Source organism: Sceloporus occidentalis, unplaced genomic scaffold, assembly GCF_023333645.1.
Source record: "Sceloporus occidentalis isolate IW3139 unplaced genomic scaffold, rSceOcc1.0.p SCAF_1, whole genome shotgun sequence".
Lineage (NCBI taxonomy): Eukaryota > Metazoa > Chordata > Lepidosauria > Squamata > Phrynosomatidae > Sceloporus > Sceloporus occidentalis.
In genome coordinates this window covers 271,022,822-271,045,238 of record NW_028316981.1, presented here as the reverse complement: position 1 = coordinate 271,045,238, position 22,417 = coordinate 271,022,822, and the positions used below count along the sequence as shown (strand labels likewise).

Sequence of the window (22,417 nt, the reverse complement as noted above, 5' to 3'; positions counted from 1 at the left end):
TAGAACAACATGACATCACATCCAGAGTGGACGACCTTAAAAATATGCTGCTTACTACCAAGGATTTGGCCATACCACTGTGGAATTCAATAACAACTGCTGAGGTCCCTGATGTTGAGAGGGCTTTAGATATGAGTTCTATTGATGCTCTCTTATCAATGAATAAAAAGGACCTTACAACTATAATTCCAGTACAACCTTTGGAACCTAAGAGAGTTAACACTGTACCCTCTCTGCATGAAGCATCCAACAAACAAAAGGATCCAGCTCAAACAGAACTTTTGAACATTGGTGATGACATGGACTTTACACCAGCTTGACAACTAAGCTTATTATGTTGGAATATCATGGGCTGGGGAAATAAGTTCCATGACGCAGATTTTGCAAATTACCTTCAAAATTTTAAAATTCTATGTTTACAAGAGACATGGGCTCTTGAAACTAATTTGCCATCTCTTTATGGATTTCAAGCATTTTCTGTTCCCGCAGTTAAAAGTTGTACAAGAGGCCGTGGTAGTGGTGGTCTCACAATATTCATATCTGTTGATTTGCAGGCTGAGATTCAACCAATAACTAGTGCTTTTCCACACTGTATACAAGTGCTTGTCATCAAGAGCATGTGTTTTGGTTCCTTAATTTGTATAAATGTTTACTTTCCCCCTAACTTAGCAAAGAACGTAGGTCCTAATAGTATTTGGGATAGCTTATCTGAAAACATTTTTTTTTTTTTTTTTTTGAGAGTCAGTATCCCTCTACAAGGCTTTTACTCTGTGGAGACATTAATGCTAGAATTGGAAATGACTCAAGGCAGGTGGAGAGTACTAACCACGGATCGACTGCTTATGTTGTACCTGTCCCTAGGGTCTCAAAAGATATAATTACCAACAAAGCTGGCTTAAAGCTTATAGAAGTTCTTTCTTTGCATGGCTTGCAGTGCCTTAATGGAACCCATTATGATCTGACATCGGGCCCTTATACTTATGTTACCAACAGGGGAACAAGTACCATAGATTATATAATAGTATCTGCAAATTTGGTTCCTGATATTTGTAGATTTGAAGTTATTAATCGTGTTGAAAGTGATCATTTCCCATTGTCATTATTATTTAATACTGGGTCATTTCACCCCCCTTGTACTCCCCAAAATTTAAATTTAAATTTAAATCTAAATGGAATTCATATGGGAGAACAGAGAATACAGTGGTCAATTAATTTGGGCATCTCAGTCCATCAGATGCTGGAGAGTATTACCTTTAAGTCCCTACAATCAGCTATTTTAAATTCCACTTCAGATATTTTACATATTTTCCAAACCATCATTCAAATGCTTAGGCCCAAGTCGGTGAGTAACAAACAATTTAATCCCAACACGGTAGTAACTAACAGATGGTTTGATTTGGAATGTCGAAGTGCTCGGAAAGCACTGATGAAGTGCTCTCGGCAGGCACTTAGAAACAATGATAATATCTCTCCTGACATCTTAGCTTCTATGCGGTCATCCTATAAGGCACTCTTAAAACACAAAAAAGATGAATATATTAGAACACAATGGAAACAACTAGCACAAGCTGTTACAGAAAAGAACGAGAAACAGTTTTGGGATATTACTGCCTCTGGCATGAATAGGATTAGACCGGTTATTGTTGGGCATATCACATCACAACAATGGTATAGCCATTTTAGTAAACTCTATAGAGCTACAAATGCAGAGCATCACTTTTTTTGTTTTAAAAACTACCTATCTGCCTCAATGGCCCCCGGTTTCAGAGTCTGAGATAAAAAAGCTGATTGCAGCTCTGGCATTGAATCAAGCCCCAGGAGAAAATATGATGCCCCCAGAAATATATAAAAACTTTTCTGAATGGTGGGCTCCAATATTGGCTAAGGTGTTTACCCAAATCAATAATACTGGGATAACTCCAGTAGGCTGGAAACAGAGCATAGTTGTCCCCATATATAAGAAGGGAGACAAGCAAGATCCTAATAACTATCGGCCCATAAGCCTTCTGGACGTTGATTCTAAGCTATATAGTAGATATTTATTAAATAGACTGGAGGATTGGGAATTTAATAACCAGATTATTTATCCTGAACAAGCTGGATTCAGGGAAGGCCAGAGTACTATTGACCATTGTCTGACTCTTTATTATTTAGCCCAGAAAGGAATCGAAGGCACTACAAAACATCTATTTGTTGCTTTTATTGATCTAGCAGCAGCTTTTGATTCAATTGACAGAAACTTGTTATGGCATAAACTGGCCAATACTAATATAGATAACCGCTTATTGTTTCTGATCAAGGAACTTTATACCACTACAACAGCAAGGATAAGAGTTGGTACCTCTGGTTCACTAACAGATCCTATTCCTACAAATAAAGGAGTTAAACAAGGATGCCTTTTGGCACCAACACTTTTTAATTTATATTTGAATGACATCATCCCAGCACTTTCTGGCCCAGCATTTTTTCCACCTACACTTGGATCAAAAAAGATCTCTATTCTGTTATATGCTGATGACATGGTTTTAGTTTCACTTACACGTATAGGTCTCAGAAGGTTACTTTCCAAACTAGAGGCATTTTGTTCCAAGGAAAAGCTTGTTATCAACTATAATAAAACAAAGGTAATGGTTTTTGGGAAAAGACACTCTGATTTTCGTTGTTCTATTAACGGTCATCAGATTGAACAATGCCGAGAATTTAAGTATCTCGGCATTTACTTCACAGAAAACCTCTCCTGGAAGTCCCACATAGAAGCTAGTAGAACAGTAGCTGTGAGATCAATTGGAGCAATCCTTAGATTCTATAACCAGGCAGGGGGTCATCTAGTTGCACCTGCTGTAAAAATATTTCAGAGTAAAGTTATAACCCAGATTCTTTATGGTGCTGCTGTGTGGGGTTGGGATGATTCCCAATTGGTCAAACTGGAGGCCATCCAGAATACATTTCTCAGGAAATTGCTCCTACTCCCACCCGGCACGCCTGCAGCCTTGGTCCGGGCTGAGGTTGGCCTTCCTTCCATTAGAGCTCGCATTCATTTTACTTTACTTAATTACTGGAGATCTGTTAAAGATTCTATGGTTAAGGTTTTTCCTAAGTTGTGTTTTCAATATTTACCAAGCTGCAAAGTCTGGAGCTCAAGACACCAGAGGCTGCTTGAATCATATCCTGCTCTAATTGAAAATTCTTCCAGTTGGAATTCAAGAGAGAAGCTCCGTGAATATATTTTTAACCATGATGTGCATCTGGATAGACTGGCTATTAACAATTCGAAATTTTCCAAATGGTTTAGATTATATAAATTGGACCATCAGATGGCTGTTTACCTAGGGAATCTTACATTTCTAAAGCTTAGACAGGCTTTTACAGCTCTTCGCTTTCAAACAATGCCCTCAGCCATGATTGATGGCAGATATTCACATACACCTAAGGATTCCTGTTTATGTATTTGTGGAGCCCCAGAAATCGAGGATTTGCCTCATTATTTGTTTTTTTGCTCACTATATACTGGTCCAAGAACTAAATTTATGGGATCTATTCTGTCCAATTTACAGTCTAATACCATTTATGAAAAGATTTATTATCTCTTGTCTGATATTGATTCTAAGGTAACTTATGAGGTTTCACTGTTTGCCTCAGCAGCAATCAAAATTCGGGCAAGGGTAATAGCAGACATTGCAGTTGATTGTCAGGGGGGATGACCTTATCTAAACTTTGAAGTTTTTTTTTTAACGTTTTAACGATTGTTAGGTGGATGATCTTATCTAAACCTTGAAGTGGTTTTTTAACGTTGTCTTATTTAATTGACTGGAAGCATATTATGTATTAAATTTGGATGTTATTTGATGGAATATTTTATAATTCTGAATTGCTGTCATTGATTTTATATTTTATCATGCGAATGGCCTTTGGCTTAAGCATTAATAAAGATTGATTGATTGATTGATTGATTGATTGGTTAATGAAACTATTGAAGTTTATGGAATTGGATAAACCTACCTGCTTGATTAGAGGAAGAAACTGGAGTAAAAGGAAGAAATGTTGGGAACCATTAATAAATTATGTTAAGGCAGAAAAAATATCCACTTATTTTGTTTGGTAAAATCAAGTATATATTTTTATAAGATAAGTACGTATAGAAACTGACGTTTAATGTATAGCAGAGTATTATGAGTATGAAATAAGAAATACGTTTTAGAACAATAGGAATACAAAACAGCAAGTAGAGAATAAAACAAAATGAAATATGTATTAATGTATGAAAATTCTCATATCACAAACTATTGGACTTTATAAGAAGCTTCTGTTGTGTATGTATTGTAATGTATTGTGTTTTTGTTTGTGTAATCAATGTTACTATGTGCGTCTGTTTTAATGAATAAAATTTAATTTTAAAAAGGAAATTATTTTTAAAAGGTTGTATGAATGAGGTGTAGCAAAGTATCTCCCTTTTGATAAGGTATATGAAGAACAATATGTTTCTAAGACTAGAGAGAGTCTATTTCAAACTGAGCTTCATAAAATATCCTAAAAGAAAAGAACAGTCTTTACAATATCACTTTACAATTATTATCTCATTTTCCTGCACCAAGATAAGGTTTATGATCCTGCACATCTACAAAGAGAAAGAAAGAGAGTTCAGTGCAATATATCCAGATGGGCTGTGAGGTGTGATACTGCTATATTTAACTAAACTTTAATATCAACAGTTTTATAGATGGGTTTGATGGTTCCTTTGGCAATCAAAAATTGATCCCCAGTGAACAGTGATGTCCATTACAGATGGCTATACAGTAAAATGGTTACCCAGTTGCCTTGTTGTGTAGCTAGATTAATTTTCAGCTCATTCACAGAACTATCAGAAAAGATACTTACCTGTTAATTTGTTGAAAACTGCCTATGCTCTGCAACAGAGCAACCAGACAATTACTTCAGAGCATGAAGTGTAGTGCATTAAGGGTCACTACACATGTTACATATCTAGGATGTTACCTTGATTTAATGTGAAAGAAGCGTTGTCAGAAAGTACACAAACATGAGCAGCAGTGTTAGGCATTGCAATTACTTGACTAATTACAAATGTTGGGATCTCTTCACCGAGTCATTCACGGTTGCCAAATGGACATCTCTCGAGAAGCTTCCCAGAAATTAAATTCAAATTTAAAAGCACGGGGCAACTACAGAGGGCAAAATTATCCAGAGTTCACACCCCTAAATTATATCTTTAAGCCTTTGCATGATATAATCCATCAGTTACAGTTTAGCTTTTTAGCTGGTAGCTGTTAATGTCCTAACACCCTTCACCCCAATACAAGGTTTCATATTATTCTGATCATGGACAAATGGACTTTTGAGCAGATATATATGTACTGTATCATGTCCATTATTACAGACCTCATAAACAAATAACATGTCTCCCTATGAATCACCTACTTGGTTGATGGCTAATATCAGCAAAGGACCTTATGAGCAAACAATATCATGGTTTGCTGGAAAAGACTGATTTTTCATGAACATTAATAGGCTATACTTCAAATTGTCTAAATGAATGTGTCCTAATTTCAAGAAATGCAAAGCAAATCAGAAAATTTGCAGTTCTACAATGGACATAAAGCTTTTTTCATCCCTTGCCTTTGTGATCAATATAAGAGGTAGCACACGTGAAAACTAGCCTGTACTAGTTGACCCTTTGTCAAATTGTTCACCAAATCCTAAAGTCCTCACCATTCAGCCACATTTGTGCTAGAAAAATGTGATTTTTTGAACAGTGAAGACCAGTTGGTGTGCGTAACTAGCTATCTCTTTTGCAGATACTATACTGCTTTTTAACATATGCTTTACTTTAATCCAATGACTTCATTTCATTTATTATTAGATAGTCACTTCTCTTTTATCTTGGTTAAACCAGATCTACATCAGCTTCATGTCTATATCCAATTGTAAGCTCTAAATACTGTAGACGTATTGAATAATGACAAACTTACTAAGTCAATACATACACAAGTTTAACTGATTCAGAAAGTCTACTCAAGTCAGAACTCTTGTATCTAAGGCTATCACCTCCCTGGATCTCTTTAAAAAGAGACTCAAGACCTACTTTTTCCATCAAGCTTTCCCCCATGTGCCTTGATATGTGTGGTTTCCCTCCTGATATGTATCTTGTACCATTGATTGTCAACTCAGCTGGCTTTGATATGGTTTTTATGGTTTTAAATTGCAATTGAATTTTTATTGTCAAGTTTTAATGTTATGTATATATCGGCAGGTTACAGACTGCCCGTTTGGGGCGGGCTGCACCCGCCCCTTTCCCCGGTGTATCAGGGCCTCAGTTGCCAGACCGGCAGCCTCCGAGGCCCCGATCCGCCGCTTTCCAGGCTGCGGGAAAGCGGCAAAAGGCCCCTTCCCCGCAGCCTGGAAAGGGGTGTCCTTGGGGCTTCAAGCCCTAAGGACACCCCGCGGCGGCGGGGAGGAGGAGAAAGGGGCCGCTTGGCCCCTTTCTCCCTTGCTTTGCTGGGTGCAGATGTCTGAAGGCTGCGCCCAGCGATGCAAAGCGGCACCGCAAACCAGGAAGGAGCTCCGAAATGGAGCTCCTTCCTGGTCCGCGCAAAGGGCGCACTAAGCGCCCTGGCGCGGACTGACAATGTCATGTCCGCGCCGCCCCGTATAGAGGTGACGCGGTCGTGATGTCGTCATGGCGGCCCCCATGTGGAAGGGGAGCCACCATTTTGTACGGACTCGGTCCGTACTAGGATTAGGGGTGTGTGGAAGCACCGCACCTTCCTAACCCTAGTACGGACTGACTCCGTACTTTCATGGCGGTTTGTAACCCACCATCGTGTTGTTATTTTTGATTATTGTATTTTGTATTCTTTGTTGTGCACCGCTTTGATCAGTTTCGGAAAGGCGGTACATAAATAATAATAATAATAATTATTATTATTATTATTATTATTATTATAGGGAGAAACAAACTGGCAAACACATGCTGTGGACCCAATCCACTTTCAATGTGGCCAAAAAAGGAGTGGATAAGATTCATTCCTTTTTAGGCTGGGGAAAAGCCAGCTTTGCTGGCCCCGCAGCAGCTCCATGGTGCCTTGATGACACTCCACTGGTGTGTGGCCTATAAACACAGTGCCAGTGGAGTGTCATGAAGTTGCCCATATCTGGGCAGCTGCCCAACTTCAAGACATCATTGGAGTGTGCGGCTTCAAACCACCGTGCTCCAAAGCTGCCCAGAAGGTGACATAAAAGTGCCTTCTGTGTTGCTAGTATAATTCCAACAACAAACAAACAAACAAAATTTGTAGTAGCTCAGGTTACCTCATCTTAGATCAGAAAAGTTACTACTACATATCTCAGATTTGCCCACAGCATGGTTGGTATGGGATTCTGGGGACTGTAGTTCAAATGCAGTTTTTCTAAGCTCTTATCTAAATGCATTAACAATCAAAATAGTGTAAAATAACATTCTGAACTAAAATAAAGATCTACTGGAAAATGGTCTTGCATTGACAAGAGAAACTAGTCATTCTAATATATATATATATATATATATATATATATATATATAGAGAGAGAGAGAGAGAGAGAGAGAGGGGGGGGGGGGGGGAGGGGGAGAGAGACTTCTCTCAATCACACCACAACCACAGTTACTGTCTGCTTGCTCACTCTCTCTCTAGCTAGCATCACTTGTCCCTCCTCTGGAACTCTAAGTGGGCACATTTTATAAAATGAAATTTTATGTACAGTATCCCCAGCAGAAAAACTGCGCAGATGTTGAAGAACTAGTAAACCATTCATTACTTTCCATGAGTCAGAAAACTACAATCTACCAATTTCTATAGGACCACAAGTTTCCAATCCCTGTTTTTCTGTAGAAAGTTCATGTAAGAATTTGTTAAGAAGCTATGAGAAATGGTAATTAGATTGTCAGGCTTCAGCTAAAAAGATTATGTTTGGACAAAAACAATTGCTAGTCCCAACAATATAATTCAATCTTTATATAAATCAATGGAATTTATATAAAGATTGAATTATAAATTTTCTGTTGATTTAATGAGTTTACTTTAGTTGGAACTGACAACTGAATTTAGATCATTGCAGTCTGAGGGACCACTGAATATCTTCTTTCTCATTCCCTCATTCCATATTTTCCATACTTCACAGATATTAATAGAGATACATGTGGTTAAGGGACATCAAAGTATGATGAAGAGGAGTGAAGTTATTAATGAGGAATAAAATAAACAAGCTAGGAGTTTGCTTTTGCCCTAGTCTACAGAGATGGGCAAGATTTTCCCTCCTCTTCTCCTCCTTTTTATTAACTCAATACCAAATAAAATTGCACTTTGAGCTTAGTTTGCAGCAGTTGAAGTAACCTTAGGACAAAGAGGGAAATGGGAAGAGGAAAAAACCTGAAATATTCTATTTATCTTTAATCCTGAAAGTTAACCGAACTCTTTAAATGTTTGCAAGGGATACTGTACGCTTCTCATCATGTCTTCCTAGAAAACAACCAGGTCATCTGCCTAGGTCTTTAGTTTATAGGACTGACCTTTAATTTTTACCCCCAAGATGTCAGTATTATTCTTCATTGCCCTATTTAAGACTTCCATTACAGTAATAAATAGCAAAGGTGATAGAGAGAAGCCTTGTCTTGGGGAAGTGACAACCATACACCGTAGCCCAAATCCACCTTGAAGCCACCCAAAAAAGGAGTGGCGAATAGCCAGCTTTTCTGCCCATGCCATGGCCAGAAGCCAGCTACATGATGCTCCAGCAGCATGCGACATCTTCTGGAGCATCATGAAGCCACCTCCATGTAAAGGGAGCTTCCAGGTGGCTTGGGGGCAATACAGCATGTAAACACTGCATTCCCAAACCGCTTGGAAGGTGGTTCAAGGGGGGGGGGGTCTGTTTTGCCCATTTGTCAGAGGCTCCAGTTGTAGAAAGCCTAGGGCCCAATTGTCTGCCCCTAGAATTTTCTGGACTGCTAAAACCACATGGACTGCTAAAACTGCCACAGTTCAGAATGATGACCTTTACTGATTTATTTATTTATTAAAAATTTATATCCTGCCCTACCTCCAGGGACAAAAACACATACAGTTGAAAAAAATATATAAGCTGTCAGTAAAATAGTAGTAAACTAGTAAGAAAATTAAAACATATTTTTAACATTTAAAACATATTTAAAACATAATTTTAAAGATTTATTAAAACACACAATAAGAGCTTTTTCTTGAAAAACTATCAATTTCCCAAAGCCCACTGGAATAAAACGATCTTCACAACAAAACAGCTAAGAGGGAGCCAAACATACCTCTCTGGAAGGGAATTCCAGAGTCTGGGAGTAGCCACAGAGTATGGCCCGGAACAGACAGGCCGAATGCACTGTGCTGGCACCTACACTAGGGTTAGGGACCGTGCACCAACCGCACAGTCCCTAACCCTAGCACGGCACAGAGGTGGAATAATGAGGGTGTCCCATCCATACAGGTGCCGCCATATTGACACGTTACTGCGCATCACTTATATCATGAGTGCGCCAGTGGTGCACTCACGACGTCACTTCACTGCCGCAAAAAGAACCTGGAAACACTGGGTTCTTTTTACTCCAGAGGGATGGCTCATGGTTTGGAGGCTGTGCCATCCCTCCAGAGTTAAAACGGGTGAATGCAGACTGCCATTTTGCGCCGGTCTGTACTGCCCCAAAGTTCTCTCCTGAATTGCCACCAAACATACTTCTGGAGGTGGAGGGATTTGGGGTCTGTGCAGACTGGCAGTTTGGGCTGTCTTGGGTGTGGAGTTAAGGTGTAACATCTACCTGGCGCACTCCCTGGCTCTACTCCCAGGGCGGCGTGATGCCATGCACCACACAGCATGGGGCACAGCATCATGGCACTCCTCAGTGCTGCATACCTACATATGGCGCAGCACCGAAGGAGTGCCGCCAAGCTGTGGCAACACGAATATTACAGCTTTTGCAGAGTGCAAAAAGGCCAGATTGGGGCTGCGGCGTGCCATTGCTGCAGCCCTGATCTGGCTGTAACAAGGGCGGCTGTGTATACAGATCCTCAGAGAAGCACTCCCCAAAAGACCTGAAAGTTCAGACAGGCTCATATAGGATAATACAGTCCTTCTGATAGTCTGGACCTGAGCTGTATGGGGATTAATAGGTCATAATCAACACTTTGAATTTTGCTCAATAAGGGGGATGTGTGTTCTCTCCAAACATCTTCAGTTAACAATCTGGCTGCAGCTCTTTGGAGAAGTTGAAGTTTGCAAACATTATTCAAAGGCAGCCCCATGTTACAGTAACCCAAACAGGATATAACTAAAGCTATGTTCCTTTCCTCCATTTTACCATTGCTTTGGGCTTTCCCAGATTTTAAAATATCTTTTTCCCCATCCTATGAAGTTTCCCCCATTCTAAGGCTTAATTACTATCAGTAAGAACTTTCTCTTTGGTCAACCCACAGCTGGACTATGGTTCTTGAAATACAATTTTACCTTCCCCAACCTTGCTTTAAAAAAAAGAAGATTGGTGATGGTAGTGGTGGTGGTGATTCATCATGAGACAGTATAAACAGAACTAGAAGATAATCAGTTTTCTTGAATCTAGCTGCCTTCAGATGTATTGAACTATAACTCCCATCACCCCTAGCTCAATGCTTCTGGAGGGAAGCAAGTTCAGGAACTCTATGGGTTTGTTGGGGGCCCAGCTGTTTAAAGATGTTTCAAGGAGTCATCACAAATTTTATTCTAAAAGCTTCAGAGTTACTTTTGTTCATCTTCTTCTCCTTGCCAGTTTGGCAACACTTTTAAAAATGTAATCATCTTTGTGAGCACATTTTTGCCAAGATGTACGTACACCTCATTTGTACAAACTCCAGCTTGCTGCCAACCTGGCCTGTTCACAAAAACAAAATAATCCAAAAAACTTTTAGGCATCATTTTTTCCCTTCAAATTGAAATTGTATTCTGTGCTATCATCACATCACAAAATCATGCCATTAAAATGTGCCTTTGGGAGCAGGACATCAAAGGTCATATTATGAAGAAGCAGATTATTTTTTAAATGGAAACTTTTAAATTAATGCTGAAGATTTGTCAGGGATAAATTGTATGATATATAAAAATGCTGCAAAGACATGAGCAGAGAAAAACACAAAGTGGAAACAAATTATAGGCTGTTGTTTTTGGTTTGGTTTGGCCCCAATCCCTCTTTCCTGGGCCTATTGCCATTCTCATTCCAGGAGGACTTTTGCTCTAAACAGGGCCAATGATGAGGATATATATATATATATATATATATATGGTTCACAAGAGCCAGAAGGTCAATGCTAATTTGTGGATTGCATTATCATAATTCAACAGCATGATAATTAACTTACTAGGAGCTATGACAAGTCAATCAAATAGCTAAATCATGGACAAGTGATTTGCATGCTTCCTGTGACCTGTTACCCACACATTCTTTTTCTGTGCTCTACTTAGTTCTATGTTAGTATATTCTTACTATCCTGCTGAAACTGTTTTTAAAGGAAATGTAGTCCTTCTGGATCTTTCTGACACGACTGCACGCTTACACACCCAAGGATGGGCTTGCATGAGGGTTTGGTGCCACCAGGCACCTGTCTTGGCTCACATTCTAGCACCGCCCCCCAGTTCCAATACACAGTGACCCTTGACCTTGCTCCTTTTCCTCACTTGCTGATGCTACTTGTTCATCTGCTCTCACCAGTCTAAAAAGCAAATGATCAATAACAGGACCTAAAGACAAGGAACAGCTTCCCCTGCCATAGATGCAAATAAGTTTGCAAATGTGTACCAACAACAATATAGAAGAGAGATATTTATACAGAGAGGAGGATCTCTGTGAAGTTATATGTCACTCCTTCAAGCATGATACCCCAAGTTTAAACTGCATAGTTAAAAATGGTTTGATTTCTATGAATTACAGACTGATTGACTGATTTACTGTATTAATTTGTATCCTGTGTTTATCCCAAAATTGGGACCCAAAATGGCTCACAGTCTAAAAACATACAATTAAAAACTTACAAAGTAGCAATTAAAATAGAGTTAAACTGTTGAAAAATTAAAAAATAGCATGCAATTAAGAAAATAAAAGCACTGAAAAACTATACACATTAAAAGAATACACACACACACAGGACAGTGTTTAAAAGCTTTCTGTTTTAAATGCCTGTCTAAATAAAAAGTTTGTAGGATGCCAGCAGAAGGACAACAAAGAGGAGGCCATTCTGGTCCCCTGGGGAAGAGGGTTCCACAGTGAAGAGGAAGCCACCAAGAAGGCCCTCTCTCATGTCCCCACCAACTATACTTGCATACAGGGAGATACATACAGGGAGATACAGTCATAACCAGCTTTAAATTGTTCCATATGGGTTGACATAATTCTCTTCCACAAAACTGGGACAAAATGTGGGACAAAATGTAGGACATTCAAGAAAATGGAGGACACGATCAACTAAAATCCAAATACATTGATATAAATTCCTCCTTCTCAGAACATCCTCCATTTTAAGCATGGCCAAGAACCATGTATTTCTAGGAGTGTTTTATATACCTTCTCTTGGGTAACCCCCCCCCTCCACCTTTGGGAGAAAGTCCTCCACTTTGTTGTTGGCTTATCCTCCTCTGCAGCTGAGGCCACCCCCTACCGTTCTCTATGGGTAGAGGAAAGAAGGAGAGAGCCCCGTCCATCCATCCCCCAGGTTACCTCTTTCCTCCTGATGGAGGCCCTTGGGTGCATGAGGAGGGCTGTCTCCTGGCAGACCACAGCCATGTCCTCCACAAAGATGCAGTGTGGGAGGCAATCGCTGGTGGACAGCCCCACCGCCTGCAGTCCTAGCACCTCAGCCCCAGGCCCAGGGAAGCCTTGTCAGCTGTGTCAGATCTCCTTGGGCCTCTGCCAAGGCCCCATGCACAGCAGTGCATCAGCCCCAGCAGGAAGCAAGTGGAGGGAGCAGAACAGGACAGAGTCCATCTTGGAGGAGGAGCAAGAGGAAGAGATTCTCGCCACATTTTCTCCAGTCAACTGGAGACTGACAAAACGTGGCCTGGAACAAAGCAGGAATCCAGGATTGGAGGGTCAAAAATGCCCAGCCAGGCTGGGACATTTTTGGACCCTCCAATCTGGGATTGTCCCAGGAAAAACTGGGAAAAGGCAACCCTATATCCCGGAAATAAACAGACAGCCAATGGAGCTGTTTCAACAGGGGCATTCTGTGGTCTCTATAACCTGCTCCCATTAACAGCCTGGCTGCAGCTCTTTAGACAAGCTGAAGTTTCCCCTCTACTTGGGCCTGCCTCTTCAAAGGCAGCCCCAAGTAGAGGGTGTTGCAGTAGTCTAAACAGGAAGTAACTAAGGCATGTACCACTGAGGCCAGATCCCATGTATCAACGAACAGATGCAGTTGGTACACAAGTTTTAAATGTGCAAAGGCACTCCTGGTCACTGCAAAGACCTGGGCCTCCAGGTTCAGAGCTGAGTCCAGGAGTACCCCCAAACTGTTAACCTGCATCTTCGGGGGGGGGGGGTGTAACTCAATCTAACACAGGCTGGATCCCTATTCCCTGATCTGTCTTCTGACTGACCAGGAGCACCTCTGTTTGCCCTCATCCAGTCCATTACTGATGACAGACACTGGTTTAGGACCAGGACAGCCTCCTTGGATTGAGGTGGAAAGGACAGGGGGTTGAGCAGGAGTCCCCTAGCACCACCTTCTGGGTTCACCCCTCCAGGAAAGAACCGAGCCACTGTAAAACAGTACCTCCGAGACCCATACCAGCAAGGCAGCTCAGAAGGATACCACGGTCAATGATCTCGAAAGGTGCTGAGAAAGCCAGCAGAACTAACAGGCACACACTGCCCCTGTCCAGCTCTTGCATAAGTCATCCACCAAAGTGACCAAGGCTATCTCTGTTCCATAGCCAGGTCTGAAACCAGACTGAAATTGATCTAGATAATCCATTTTGTCCAGAAATCCCTGGAGTGAAGAAGGTTTAGAGTTTGTGTTTCCTGCTGAGCTCCTCCAGAGTTTCCTCTGGTGAATACCAGAGATTAGACTGGATCCTTAAACCACCCTTGAAGTTTTAGTGTAGTGATTCTTAACCTTTCTTGTCTCATGGGCTCCTTTGGGAATCTGATGAAAGCTATGGAGTTATAGAAACATGAACTTAAATATAATGTTGAGAGTTAATAGGAGGAAAACAAGACAACAGACATTTTTGCACCCACTTCACAGACCATCTGAAGCCCATTCATGGACTAGAAATTACAAACTCCTATGATATATAAAATGTAATAAATGCTGCAAAAATCTGTTTTAGTTGGATGGAGATAGAAAGAGGAGATGGTAATCTGGATCTAATTGTTTATTTTTGCTGTGGAACTGAGTAATTGTGCATCTTCCTACATTCTAGACAACCAAGCCTGGAGCAGTCAAATTCGTCTTTCATTTCTGAAATCCCTCACTTCAGTCCAAAAGTACTATAGGTGTCCAATGATAGTTGGTATACATTTTATTGTTGTTGTATATTCTTTGTGATAAATCAGGAGGAGGCCCATTTTTCCTCCCTTCACTCACCTGGAAGGCCACACCAGGTTGATTTGGTGTGCCTGGAGTGATGTGATATCACTTCTGGTCACCATTTTGGTTGATTTTCAACATTTTGAGGATTAGGAGTGTTAGGAGAAGCAAACCATTACATTTTGAAGCACATATTTTGGGCAGTTTCTGGACAGTAACCTGAAAATTGTCTTGTTGTTGTTGTTGTTATTGTTGTTGTCTGGGTGATTTGTGAGCTTTGTTACAAGGGCTGCATGCAGCTCACAAGCTCCCACATTGCTTATCCACTTATGCCATACATGGAAGACACTTCTATTTCAATGTGTTTTTCTTGTACAACATCTAGTTTTAACATTATTACTTGTAACCTTCAGTCAATAGGGTGGATAAATCATGTTTGAAGGTCACATATACATAAGAAACAAATACACATGAACTACTGTGAAACAGTATGAAGCATGATACCATTTGCAAGTTGTTCAAAAAGTAGTGTGATACCTTATACGCAGAACTTTTCTTTTCCAATAAAGCAGTATAGCTACAAAGAAACCATCTGAATTAATAACATCCCACAGGATTTGTGTGTGTGTGCCTTGTCTTGCTGTAGCAGGCCCTACCACTTCTAAGGCTGTCTTTCTCGGTGTTACAGACAACTGGAAAATGTTTCCAGTCAAAACTCAGGGTTTGATCAATTCTAGACAAGTTTCTACTAGGAAGATATATCTTTCACAATATTTCCTCCACGATGCATTGTTCAGCTACCAAACAGCCACTCAGACAGGTGCCAGACATTCAGACAAGAACTGTCTACTATATTTTTAAGAGAAAACCCCAACTGTCTGTCATTTGATCACACATTTAAAAGTACATGTGGAGTATATGTGGTTACAGGTAGCTACAGTGATATGCAAGAGCCTCCCAACCTTGATATCAGTTGGGTGTAACCTTTCCACTATTAAATTAATTAATAAATTCTATGTAGTAATTGGCATTCCACACTGGGCATCTGCACTGCATAAATAATCCAGTTTCATACCACTTTAACTGCCATGGCTCAGCGCTATGGAACTGTGGAGACTGCAGTTTGTTGTGGCACTAGAGCTCTCTGACAGAGAAGGTTAAATGGCTCACAAAATTACAGTTCCCATAACTCCATAGCACTGAGCCATGGCAGTTAAAGTGGTGTCAACCTGGATTATTTTTGCACTATGGATGCAGCCAAGATTACAATTTGTTTTTTTAACCAGCATGGACCTTCTCTTGTATTATTGTGTTCATCCTCTTTCCAAATGTAGACAATTTTTGTACATATTTTCAAAGATATACTTTTTTAGGTATACAGTTTGAAAGGTATGTATTTTTCTGCACAATTTCCCAATGCATGTATCCCTCCCTCCCTCCCTTCTTCAAAATGTTTCATCAGTTTTGGGAAAGCACAGTTTTTGATGTGTTTGAGAAATGCAAATTGGAAGAGTTCATGTTGAAATGCAAACCAAACACATTTTTCATCTATCTGGCATGTATACCAACTTTAGTCTTAGTATAAGATGAATGCTCTTGGGTATGGATTTACTTACTGAGATTGCTGCATCTTTATGCATGGAAGAAAGAAGAATTTGAATAGACAAATCTGTCTATTCAGAAGGAAATTCCTTTGAATGGTTCAATGGTAATAACCATAGTGTTACTGATGCTTTGAGTGGGATGGTTACAAAAATGTCTAAGGCATACCTTCCATCTTTCCTGATATGATAGGGACAGTCCCGAACAAGCCTCTGTCATTCTATTTTTTCAGCTGCTTTCAAACTTTCCAGTTTCTCTCTCTTCCTCCTGTCTTAGTTCTTCATGCTCAGCTTATTTTAATTGCTGCAGATTTCACAGTACAAAATTAGGTTACAGTCAGTTAACCTGGCAAGGAGAGAGAAGAACAAGGTGTGAAATCTTGCCCTTCCCACTAGGCTCAGGCAAAAATAAACCATTACACCCTCCCTAGCTTTTGTGTTCTTCCTCATTAACAAGTTTTGCCATCTTGACCAGACTCTAATGCTGCATGGCTCCACATGATCAAGTTTTCACCTGCGAAATATTGGAAGATATGCCAAGGCACATCTCACATCCCCACAACTAATTTACAAAGATCTTTCTGTAGACAGACAAATGAAATCATTTAAAAATTCTTGGATTATAACTGACACTCAGGAAACCTGCTTGAGCATAACAACAAAATGGCAAGAATTCAGTGCTGTTTTAGCCTAGAATTTGAACTTCCCAAAGTACTATTCTGTACAGAAACACATTTTTAAGATGTATTTCCAAAAATCAGCCCTCAAAATACGGTTTATGCTCATTTTGTTGTTTGCAATGATCTTAATAGAGGAGTGGGACATATTATTGTTACTGTTGTTATTATTCATATTTTTATTATTTGGGGCAGCTTAATTCATTTCAGCACAAAGAACAGATCTGTAGAAGGAAAGGAATAAGGCCACAAATCAGCAGTTTTCAGTAAAAGGAAGAAGCAGCCCTGTGGAGTTAGGGAACTCCTTATGTACCGTCTTGTCCATATGAGATCCATAATCAAAATGTTTAGGTTTGTATGAAATGTAAGTTATGTTACCAGCTGTCAGAGTTTTATGAATGTAGTGTTCGTGTTTTACACATATGACTTTTTCACATGGGAGGCAAGAGTCATTAAATTGTGATTAAATTGTGCTAATAGTGTGATTGGGGGGGGGAGAGAGATTATCACACTCCTGTGTGATTCTCCCGTTTGTGTCCCATGCGTAAACAATAATGGATGCATCATTGGGTAATAATGGAAACTCCCATTATTACCCAATGATTCATCTATTACTGTTTATGCACGGGACATGAACAGGAGAAGCGTTAGCACAATTTAATCATGATTTAATGATGCTTGCCTTCTCCATGTGAAAAAGTCCATACACACAGCCCTTGTATATTCTGTTCCCTTTCACATATGAATTACAGGCCAGCATTCACCAGTTGGTATGGAGACACACTAGTGAGAAAAGATAAACTGTTAAGGTTCTCACTGCTGTTCAATCACTCAGTAGTATACCAAAAAAACCTACATTATTTTCTAGCAACTTCTCCAGAAAGAAAGAAAAAGATGGGTGGGAAATTATTTGTTTAAATATTTATATCTCACACTTTACTGTGAGATCTCAAAGAGGCATACAATATAAGCAATTTAAAAGCATTCTGATTTAAAATCATAAATAATTTAAACAAGATATTTAAAAATATTAAACAAAACAACAATTAAAGCAGGTTTTAAAGCTACACCACTTTAAAAACTTGTGCATGTGCATTTTGAAACAGATTAGACCCTAAAAGCTTTAATAAAAAGCCATGTTTGGGGTTGATACCAGAAAGAAACCAATACTGGCACCAAACATCTACAGTCAAGGTACTACAAACAAAAAGGCCCTCTCCCATGTCCTCCCACTTCATACTTCACCCCCCCCCCCCCCATGATGGGAAGCAGAGGATGGCCCATCTCCTGTAGACTTCAGTTCTTGGGCAGATACACACACACACACACACACACACACACACACACACACACACGGAAAGGATAGCAAGCTATCTATCACCATTTTCTAGTTACTTTATTATATCCTGATTTTTCTTCAATGAGTTTCAGGGTGTATACATGGCTATCTTCCCACCTTGTGAGGTAGATTAGACTGGAAATGACTGACCCATGATCATCCACTGAGTTTCATAGGTATGTAAGCACTTGAACTGTGATCTCTCATTCCGGTCTAATACTCTAATGACCATGCTACATGGGCAGATTTACTAAAATAATATAAATATTAAGAAAAGTAAATTATACACACACACACACACACACACACACACACACACACCAGTCTGAAACCATCAAGAACAACATAGCATTTTCTAACACCAAACTCAGCCTCAATTTCCATAAACTTACTGAAAACAAAATTAATTTTACCAGTACTGAGAGTGCTAAATGTTTCCTTTTGTTTAAAAAAAATGCAGTCTAAAGCTATGCAGTAGCAACAGAAAAGGCCTTGCTTTTTTGTAGAGGTTAATATGACATCTAGAAAAGGTTAGAATGCAAAGAAAGAGCCATGTTGCCTAGGTTTAAATGTTGGTGAGATCCACAGCCTTAAACTGGGATCTGTTTATTGATGATTTGATATCTGGTGCAAACTAAAAGGATATAGGAACAAAAAGTTCTAAAATATATAAGAAGGAAAAAAAGGGAAGTTATTCTACTTCACCTAAAGTCAGCAATGTACTTAATTTAAGAGGACTGTGATGCATCAGTGGACAGGGCTCAGAGCTTTCCTAGTAACTAATGTACAGGAATACCATTTTCTAAACTGTAATTGCATAAAACATTTCTAAAGCAGAAAAGGAAGACTTTCAGATTATCCATCAATGGAGATTTAAGAAATAAATAACCTTTATCATGTTAGAAATGATTGTGTTATGTCACATTGGACATCACTGCCCTCTTCTGGAAATTATAAGACATGTTGAATTTTCTGTTGATAATTTATCTGAGGTGTCATCTGCTATTCTATCACCATGTGAAAATTTTGTTTACAGTAATGGGACTGTGTGATGAATCTCTATTAAACAAGTGGGTTGTTATTAACAAATATGATATAAAATCTGGGCACATTTAACACAGAGAAAAAGACATTCTGTTTATTTGATTCAACTGAGCTGGTCCAAATATCAGACAAACATACTGTAAACTCAATGGATCAAAGCCAAAAACAGATGATACATGCATCCAGGGATGCAATTTTTCACCATGTTTCTTCTCCAAGGTAGCAATGAGTAATTTCAGCAATTTTCTTCCTACTGCAAAGAAGCTTTCAAAAGCCATGAAGTTGTCAAAGGCTATTCACAATTCGGGACTTAATCTGCACAGAATTCACACATGGTTGTTTTGCACAAAAAACAGTACTTTTTGCACAGAAAACAGCATCTTTTGAGTAGAAAATAATATTTCAACAGAGAAATATTAATTCTTGTGCATAAAATACTGTTTGCTGTGCAGAAAATAAAAGGTGTTATTGGAGATTTGTTCTGCATAAAATTTGCACTTGGTTGATTTGCATAGGAAAAAGATTTTCTGTGCATGAAACAATATTTTCTGCGTGGACTACAATATTTCAAATATTAATTCCTGCAAATAAAAAGCTGTTTCCTGTAGAGAAAATGCTATTTTCTATGCAAATCAGCAATGTAAAAATATTACACAGAACAAACACAGGATTTTTTTTTCTGGTCATAAATTTTTTCTGCACAGAAATTAATATTTCCAATTGAACTACTATGTGCCACAGGAAAAAATATGATGTATCCTGCACAGAAAATGTTGTGTTTTTTTGCACAAAACAGCCACATGCTAAAAAAAATTGCAAAATAAGTCCTGAACCGTGAAGAAGACTCTTGTCAGTTCAGAATTCTTCTTCACAGTGTTTCTCAACACTTGAAAATCGTGTTTTTCAACTATTTTTTTGAATATTCTCAAATATTCTTTCCATCCCCAGATGCATCCCAGATATCTAAGTGGCAATATTTCAGGTGTTCAACTACAGTTGGGCCTCCATAACCATGGGTTTTATATCCATGGATTCAAGCATCCATGGCTTGAAAATACTTTTAAAATATATAAATTCCCCAAAGCAAACCTTCATTTTGCTATTTAATATAAGGGTCACCATCCGGGACAGTACAAGGTGTTGGTCATAACCTTTAAAGCCCTACATGGCTTGGGCCCAACCTATTTGAGGGATCGCCTGCTCCCATATAATCCGCCCCGCACCCTCAGGTCTTCTGGGCAGAATCTACTGAATCATAGAATCATAGAATCATAGAGCTGGAAGAGACCACAAGGGCCATCCAGTCCAACCCCCTCGTGCGCGTAGTGCAGAATTCGCCTTACGCGGGGGGTCCGGAATGGATCCCCCATATAAGACAAGGTTCCACTGTATTTAATAGGACTTGAATATCCATGGATTTTGGTATCCGTGGTGGGTCCTGGAACCAAACCTCAGTGGATACCAGGGGTCCACTGTACAGTACTTCTTTGTTTAGGTTTCCTTAGAAGAAGATCATTGGAGACAGACTGGCATTTACAGATAGGTTAGATAAGCATTAGGCAGAGGTTTACAGTATTAACAGTCATGATATTGTTTTCACTGGATTTCCAAGGAAACTCCAGACCAACACTATACTATTGTTTATTTTATTTATATGCCATTTTTTTAAAAAAAAAAAACAACCCTCAATTATAAAAAAAGTAAAATACAATTATCCATCACATCAAAATGCTACAAAGCTGTAAAAGTTGTATAAAATCATTTAACATTTTTTTATTTAACTTATATTACACCTTTCACAAACATCACTTATGGTTGCTATTTTGGCATTTTTCAAGCAACCTTTTTTGGCAGAGGATCTGTAGCAGAGGAAGTAAACCACCATATTTGTGGTTAGTTTAGAGTGCTTTTTGGCTAATTATCAGGCAAGCAAAAAAAAAAAAAAAAAAATCACTTGAAAATATGCATTAGCCCTCCTACAACCCACCCCACCCAAAATGTGTCTGGAGACTTCAGAGAGGTCCTTCTGAGGGATTTCAGGAGGTGTACCTTGGGATGCAAAGGGCTGCTTGCAGCACAGATGCTGCATTTTGCATGGAGGCATCTAATGGAAGCATTCCTCCTGAAGCTAACAGATGACTGTGTGTGTGCGTTCCCTAAATACTTCCCAAAGGGGGGGGAAAGGGGGGAAACTGGCTCTTCCTGCCTACATTTGTATTGATGAAATCCAGGCACTCCCCTTCCTACTGATAATTTTTCTTTTGCAGGTGCCACAGCTGATCACGAAATGCTTAGCATCCTATGTAGTTTGGTCCTGACATCTAGCCTAAGCAGTTCCAGAGCTCAGCCTTGGCTCTTATAAAGTCCTACAGTATAGGCCAAGCAGATGCAAGATCCATGGTCTTGCATCAATCTGACAAATTACTTCCATGGTATCTTTTCTGAAACACTTCCCTTTGCCAAGTACCTGGCACCCTGCAGTTTATTTCAAAAGCTTGGGGTAGTCAGGTAAAAGCTGCAGGATGGTAGAGCATGGCCTAGTGTAAGGCTTTGGGACAGAATACCATGGAAGTAATTTGTTCTTTGGAACAAAGTAATTTGGAAGAACATGAGGCCCTGTTTGACATCTGGCTGTGGAAACACTAGATGCCAAGAGCATAGAGCATAGGCCTTCCAGAGATTATTCATCTCCTCTAAACACCCCTCTGGAGGAGGTTAATTGTCTCGGGAAAGCCTATGCTCTCGTGTTTCCACAGGTCAGATGTCACACATGACCTCATTTTCTTCCTCCAATACAAGTTCTTGTAGCCATGCTATATCCTTCAGTGTCTCATCCATCAAAAAGTACTCCTCCAGGTGAGAATTCAGAGACACAGCCATGTTAGTCTGAATATCAGTATGCAAAGGGATCTTGTAGCACTGTTGAGACTAAGTGAGCAAAATATGTTGTAGTAATAATAATAATAATAATAATAATAGCAATAATAATAGTTTTTATTTGTATATCCTGCCTCTCCCTATGGATCGAAGCGGGATTGCATCATTAAAAATACAATTCCATATAAAAATACAATAGAAATATTAGCAATACTATTAATTCGATGAAATAACTATATCATCATCTAAATTCATATAATCATAAGCAGAAGTGAAGTATCTTCTTATGATCTCTTATAGAAGATCTGGAGGGTA

At 39.4% G+C, this 22,417-nt stretch overlaps 1 pseudogene; it reads left to right on the top strand.

Moving 5' to 3' along the window:
* The first annotated feature begins 347 nt into the window (after positions 1-347).
* Positions 348-1,774, top strand: LOC149323867 (uncharacterized; annotated as a pseudogene).
* The last annotated feature ends 20,643 nt before the right edge of the window (positions 1,775-22,417 follow it).